This window comes from Ictidomys tridecemlineatus, chromosome 15 (assembly GCF_052094955.1).
Source record: "Ictidomys tridecemlineatus isolate mIctTri1 chromosome 15, mIctTri1.hap1, whole genome shotgun sequence".
NCBI lineage: Eukaryota > Metazoa > Chordata > Mammalia > Rodentia > Sciuridae > Ictidomys > Ictidomys tridecemlineatus.
The window spans coordinates 60,201,960-60,209,418 of record NC_135491.1 but is presented as its reverse complement, the minus strand read 5'-3'; positions in this window follow the sequence as shown (position 1 = coordinate 60,209,418).

Below are 7,459 nucleotides of genomic sequence, written 5' to 3'. Positions count from 1 at the left end.
CGGCACCGGGCTTCCTGCGTGGTGCACATGCTTGGCACACTGTGAGGCACTAATGGTCCTCACTGTTCCTCAGCTGGCCTGTGCATCCTCCCCTCCAGTCCTTGTGGTCAGTGGGGTCCCAAGTTGCCCCAGCTCTGCTCTGCACCCTGGAGGGCAAGGGTGGCAGATCCCACTGTTTCTGGGTGGAGGAAGGGGCGTGGTGGCCTGGAGGGGCTGAGAAATCACAGCTCCACACACAGGTGAGGGTCTAAAGCTCAGGGACGGCAGGGTCACCTGGGCTACTCCAGTGTGCAGTAGGAGGGACTGGTAGTTGACTCAGGGTTGCCTTATTGAGGCCCCCAGGACCTGGCACCGCCTGGGCTGTGAGCGGGCAGAGAGAATAAAGGGTCTATTCAGGCTGGAGAGGCCTCCCAGGCATCTGCCCAGGAGTTCCTCACATCCTCTCAGGCCCAGGGGGGCTCTTGTGGACCCAGCAGGGGGAAGAGGTGTGTTGGGCTGCAGCGCGGAGGTCCTTTCCTGGTGTCCTGCCCCAGCTGCCCTGGATGCCAGCAGGCTCCAGACTGGCTTTTACTCCCTCCCTCCCCTGGAACTCCGCAGTCCCAGTCTTTAATGGCACCTAGAAGCTGGAGACTGTCAACTCAGGGCAGCACCTTCCTTGCTGGCCCCGCTCCTGCCGACTTGCTCCTCCAGGCCCTGGGGCCCGTGAAGCTCACTGCCAGGAAGACCCTCCTCTGCTCTGCCCACAGAACTCCCACGAGGCCCTCAGGGCCCAGCTCCCATATTGCCTCCTCCTAGGGAGCCCCCTCCCCACCTCATCCAGAAGCCCTCTGTCCTCCCGTCACCTCCTGTGCAGTGTGGCAGCTCTTGTTATGGCTCAGAGCTGCTGTCCTCTGGACCTGGGAGTGTGTGTCCCTCGACGTCTGCACAGGAGTGACATCATGGGGAGCGGGGGCTGCTCACAGATCTGGTGATTGTGCAGGTGAGCACCATCTGTGCCCTGGCCTATTGGAGGAGGACTGGCCACCTGGGGGAGGCCAGCAGGCACAGCCGGCACTGTCCTTGGCATTCATCTCTTCCAAAGAAGAGGGAGGGAGGAAGGTAGGGAGTTTGCTGAATGGGGGTGGGGGAGGAGCCCCTTGGGGACCTTGCCTCTGAGATTAGGGGCCCCAGAGACTGGCGCAAAGCTGAAAACTTTGAGTTTCTAGGATAGGCGAAGGGAGTGCCCACCCAGAAAGAGGCTTGACCACGCTGAGAGTCCCTCCCCACTTTCCACTGGTCCTGGGTCTTGCTTTTGAGCTCCCAGAGAGAGGCGAGACAAACAGGCCAAGCCCTTCCTTGGGAGGGGGCTCTCAGGGACAGGTCCTGGCTGAGCTGGTGCAAGGAGGGGCTCAGAGGCAGGGACTCAGCCATTGGAGTAGGGGTCCCCGGGCTGGACCCAGACCAGCGAGGCGGAGGCCCCTGAATGGGAAGCCGAGACAGGAGACCAGGCCGCAAGCCCAGCTGGGGCCTTGGGCAGCTCTTGCTCAGGCCCAGGGGGGCTCTTGTGGACCAAGCAGTGGGAGAGGTGTGTTGGGCTGCAGCGCAGTGGTCCTTTCTGCGGACTCCACTTCAGGCCGTGGGGACGGTCAACCCCAGAAGAGTCCTCTTGCCTGCGGGCTTGGGGACATGCAGCCCTCCTTCCACGTCCTGACTACAGCTCTGACCCCCACGCCGGGCAGCCCCTTCCCTTTTCTTATCTCTGCAGCCTCTCCACCAGGGCCCCCCCACTCCAACCGCAGCCAGGGGACGGCAGGGTAAGTGGGGCAGGGCGTGAGGGCGGGGTCGGCGGGCGGGGCGGGGCGTGAGGGCGGGGTCGGCGGGGCTGGGTGTGGCGTGAGGGCGGGGTCGGCGGGCGGGGCGGGGCGTGAGGGCGGGGTCGGCGGGGCTGGGTGTGGCGTGAGGGCGGGGTCGATGGGGCAGGGCGGGAGGGCGGGGTCGGCGGGGCGGGGCGTGAGGGCGGGGTCGGCGGGGCGGGGTCGGCGGGGCTGGGTGTTGTGTGAGGGCGGGGTCGGCGGGGCTGGGTGTGGCGTGAGGGCGGGGTCGGCGGGCGGGGCGGGGCGTGAGGGCGGGGTCGGCGGGGCTGGGTGTGGCGTGAGGGCGGGGTCGATGGGGCAGGGCGGGAGGGCGGGGTCGGCGGGGCGGGGTCGGCGGGGCGGGGCGTGAGGGCGGGGTCGACGGGTGGGACGGGGCGTGAGGGCGGGGTCGGCGGGGCTGGGTGTGGCGGGAGGGCGGGGTCGGCGGTTGGGACTGGGCGTGAGGGCGGGGTCGGCGGGGCTAGGTGTGGCGTGAGGGCGGGGTCGGCGGGGCTGGGTGTGACGTGAGGGCGGGGTCGGCGGGGCTGGGTTTGGCGTGAGGGCGGGGTCGGCGGGCGGGGCGTGAGGGCGGGGTCGGCGGGCGGGGCGGGGCGTGAGGGCGGGGTCGACGGGACGGGGCTGGAGGGCGGGGTCGGCGGGACGGGGCTGGAGGGCGGGGTCGGCGGGACGGGGCTGGAGGGCGGGGTCGGCGGGTGGGACGGGGCTTGAGGGCGGGGTCGGCGGGGCGGGGCCGGCTCGAACGCGGACCCTCCCTCCTCCGCCTGAGCTGGGCTGTAGGTCAGCCAGGCTGCGCGCCTGCTCTAGCCGCGGGTCGGGCACGGTCCGCGCGCTCCTGGGCCCTGGCGATCGGGCCTCCCGCACGGCCTCTGGGCCTCCGGGCCTCCCACTGGGCCTCCGCTACCCCTCTTCCTGTGTCATTCCCCAAGGCAGAGTGGGGCGCCCGCTGGCCCTCGGGCTAAGGAGGTGCCCCTGCTCGGGGAAAGAGCGCGGCCGAGGCCAGCGGGACCCCGAGAGGCCCAGAGGTCAGCCAGACAGGCCCTGGCCAGCCTGGAGCCCGTGGCGTGGTGCAGGTTTCCCACTTCCCCAGGACCCAATGGGGCGCTGCTGCCTGCTTTAGAACCGAGGGCCTGACACCGTGAGGGCGCAGAGTTAGACGCGCAGCTTCACAGCAGGCGACGCCGGGCGGGCGGCTCATCCCATGGGGCAGGAACCCGGGCTTTAGTGCGGTGTGCCCGCAGCCCGCAGCCCTGCCGCTAAGCTCCGTTTTACTGGGAGGCCCTCGCGGCCAGGTTCAGCCAGCGGGGCTGGGGCAGAGTGGAGGCTGTGGGGATGGAGACCTGGACCAGGGTGGCAGGGAGTGGAGGAGAGGCTGATCAGGAAGAGTGGGGTGCCCAATGACCACAGTGCCCGAGACCTGGCCTGGCCCCAGGACACAGGAGTGGGTGGGGGTAGACCTAGGACTGATGGTGACACTGTCCTAGCATTGGCACTGCCCGCCCTCTCCTGGCCACAGGACACAGTGCAGGAGGGTCAGAGCAATGCCCACCAGGGAGGGTGGAGGCTCTGTTCTTGTTCAAAACCCACAACCCCCCCTAAAAACACAAAATCAGAATCATATGCCAAGTCCGTTTAAGAGTAGTGAGTGTTCAAAATACATGGACAGGCAGATGGACACAGGGCAAGAGAGCCTTCCCATGGTGTTGGCAGCCCTGATAGGCCACTGTGGGCCTAAAGATGGGAATGGCCTGGGCCTGGAGCCTGGCATTCAGCCCTGCTGCTACAGGGGGTTGGTCAGAGGGGGCCCTGGGGCTGCAGTCCTCCTGCCAGGCAGTGCCTGGTCTCCAAGCCTCTGACTGCTGGGGGGGTCTTGCTGGATGGCCGGACACTAGCCTCACCTGCCGCACTCTTCTTGGGGATGGTGGGTCTGGCCCAGGTCCATCTCTAAGAGCCCACCTAGTTTCCTGGATGTCCTAGCTGATAGTGACCTCCAGATAATACCCACACCCCTGACCAAGGTGGCTGGGGTGGAGCTCAGCCAGGAGGACCCTTGAGAGAGCAGGTCTAGCAGCTCCTGCTGCACCCACCACCAGCAGCAGAGGGCAGTGTGGCTCCAGGGATGCCAGCAGAGGTGTCCCTGGTTTGGGAGGCTTGCCAGAACTTGAGGGCTGAGCTGGGCAGGGGTCAAGAGCTCTTTCCTGCTGATGCCCCCATCTTAGGACACTGGCCCTGGAAATGCCTCTCCAGATGTGGAGACACACATCTCCCTTCCAGGGCCGCAGGTGGATGGCCCACCTGCCTCACCTGTGCATCAGCTCTGCAGCCGGCCAGCTCCTCCCCTGACCTGGATGTGCCATGGCAGCTGGGGTGAGGGGTAGGCCAGACCAGATGGGCAGTGAGGAGTGTCCCACTCTCAGGAGTGTCCAGTGGGTGGGGCTAGCCATAGGGACAGGATATGAGGGGGAGGGTGGGCAGAGAAGACAGGTCACCAGGATGCTCTCCAAGATGGGCCAGGGCTACCTGATAAATCCTGGGGCTGGGCTTGTTGGGCCAGCTCCCAAAAGGCAGGTGGGGGATGGATGGCTACAGGCCGGCAAGCCCAGTCCTACAGGAGGGCTGCCCCCGCTGCCTAGTAAGCCACAGGTCTGAGCCAGCTGTGCCCAGGGAGGGGCCATTGTGCCGCGGGTGGGTGTCTGCCCCTCTCCTCCACCCCAGCCTCTTGCTGTGTCCCCCACGCCCCCAGGCTCCACCTCTGTCCTTCATTCTCAGCCCCTCTGGTGACAGCAAGGAGGGTAAGGGAGGGCTCTGTGGAGACCTCTGCTCTACAGCCACTGTGACCAGCGTCTGCTCCCAGCCGTCAGGAAAGCCCAGCATCATCTGAATTCATCCCCCACTGGCCTGTGAGGCGAGCCCCGACCCTGGGGGCTGGGAGGAGCCAGGGCACCAACTCTGCTGGATTTCACCTGCTGAAGATGCACTTGGGGCCACGGGTGGCCACTCTTCTCTTGTGCCCGTGGTGTTTAAGAGCTTTTATAACAGGACCCTTGCCCCATGTCAGCTGCTTCCCTCTTCAGTGCACAGCTCCGTGCACAGCGGAGGTGCCCTGGAGCTTGCCTGCCCACTAGGAACAACCTGCTCCCAGCTGGTGCCAGCTCTGGCCTCTGGAGCTTGTGGGCCCTGCTCTGCCCACCAGGGTGCTGGGCCCCAGGGCAGCCGGCCTGGGAAGGTGGATTTGGGGACCCTAAGTGTCAGGTCTGTGGAGTGTCAGGCCTGTGTCTGCACATAAAGGTGTGTGTGCCCTGTCTGTGTGACTGTCCCGCTGGGCCCGGGTGTCCAGTACTTCTGAGAAAGGCCTTGTCGGAGGAGCAGGAACACACAGGACGTCGTGGACACTGATCTGGCACTTACTACCACTGCTCTCACAGGTCCAGGAGGGCCTTGCAGAGGAATGAGACTGAGGTGGGCACTGCCAAAGGGGCAGTGTGCAGACAGGCCCAAGGTGAACGAGGGGTCACTGCCTGGTGCCTGGGGCCCAGGCTGCCGGCCATGCTGAGAGGCTGCATCACATGCTAGAGAGATGGCGGGGGCACCAGCACCAGGTGGGAGGCCACACCAGGAGCAGCCTGCCCCTCAGCTATGTCCCAAAGCCACTGTCAGCCCTGTAGGGATTCAGGGCAGCAAGCGGTCAGCTCGCCTAGGGTACCCGGGCCTGGCCAGTGGAGCTGCTAGTTGAGGCAGGGGATAGTCCTTCCTCCTGAGACCCCTGGGCAGGACTCAGTCCTGACCACCTGAAGGCTCCAACAGGTGGTCCTCAGCACTCCTGCCTGCTCCCGCCTCATGTCTGGCTCTCCTCCTCCTGTGCCGGATGCCACTCCCTCCCAGGACACCTGACCCCTGCCCCAGCCCCCATGAGGGTGCTGCCTTGGCTCGGTTTCCCTGTTCGCAGAAGGCCACCTGTTCCCAGTCTCAGCCAAGGTGAGGGGCCCTGGCCCCACCCTAGCCCTTCTCTTCCAGGCCCTGCGACAGACAGGGTCTGTCACTCACTGACTCATCTCAGCCGTCTCATCTGCAAAACACACCAAGGCCATTCCCCATGGAGGTGTGAGGCCCCCACAGGAGGTACTGCAGGGTGTCCGTTAGGTCTGTGCAGAACACAAGGAACCCACTGCTCACCGTGGCAGGGCCCCGAGCTCGGGGGGCATGCGTGGCCCAGGGAACCCTCGCCCTTTGTGGACGCAGCCTGCCCTGCCAGTGTGAGGAGGGCCCTGCACTACCTGTGGCTGTCCATCAGTGCTCCTGGGCTTACCAGCCGCTGTGTCGGGGACAGAGCGGGAGGGGCTCTGTGGCTGGCTGGGGCCTTCCGAGGGACCGAGGCAGCGTGAGGACCCCTCTTCAAACCCCCGATCTCGCAATTAAGTCAGAGAGGTTTCAGACTCGTCACTCGGAGTAACAGCAATGGGCTTACTGAAAGGATAGAAAAGGGGAAGGGGACACTCTCAAGGGAGAGAGGGGTCCCCTCAGAAAGGAGAGGGGACAGCGTGCCTCTCCTGCCCTCCAGTTTTACTGGGGATCCCAGACATTTCCAGAGTCCCACCAGGGTCCACCTCTTGACTTTTGACTGACTGATGAGCCTTCTAAGCCCCACTGCCATGACCCCTCTAGGTCCCCTTGGCCATGCCGACTGTCCTAACCGGAGTCGTGACCCTACGGGCTTGGATTTCGTGGCTAGGAGGAGCTACCCTATCTCCCAGAGGTTCAGGATCTGCTCACAGAAGTCTCCCCTCAGGTAACTTGGGCTCCTCCCGTGGACATGACCCTAGGCCTGCGTTTCTCCTGCAGGGAACAGGTAGTCTGCTGAAGACTGTGACTCGTCCTGTCCACTGAGGCCAGGCAGGGCTGCAGGTCAGCTGCTTCTTGGAAAAGACGTGGGGTCGCCCCAGTGTTTATGGACCTTTTCTCCCACCCCTCCTGTGTCCCCAACGCCATGAGGAGCTGAGTGTAAGCGTGGCCGTCTGGTGCTGGCCTCCTTGGCCAGTTGTCACCGTGCCATGCTGTGGCTCCTGTGGCGATAGCGTGATTGCTCCAACCCGTGGGATGAGGCTGCTCTGACCTGCCCCATGGCTGGTGAGGGGTCACTGGCCCAGAGCCCACCCAGGCCAGTGTCCAGGGCAGGATGAGGTCATCTGCTCTGGCTGGGAAGGTTCTAGAAGGGGCACCCAAGGACCATGATGACGAAGGTGACAGGGAGCGCTTCTCAGCCCAGCCAGGGACGCAGGGCCCAGGAAGGAGACAGGGCCCAGCAGAGGTCAGCCTGAGGGTGGGGGAGAGAGCAGACCAGGAGGGAGGGGTGGACGTGCACACCAGGGTCTGTGCAGGACTCTGCAAGGCCACCCAGCTGTGGCGGGGCCACCTGAGGTCTGCACGGTGGCCCCAGGACGGCTTCCCAACACACTGGGCCGCCGTCTCCAGAACCTGTTAGGGCCCAGGACACTGCGCTCCAGGGCTGGCTGCCCAGCCTCCTGCCCACCTGTGGCTTCCTAGGAGCTGTGCCCAGCTAGCCCCCTACCTGGAATGGTCCTGCTCCCTGGTGCTGGCCAGAAGCCAGGGCA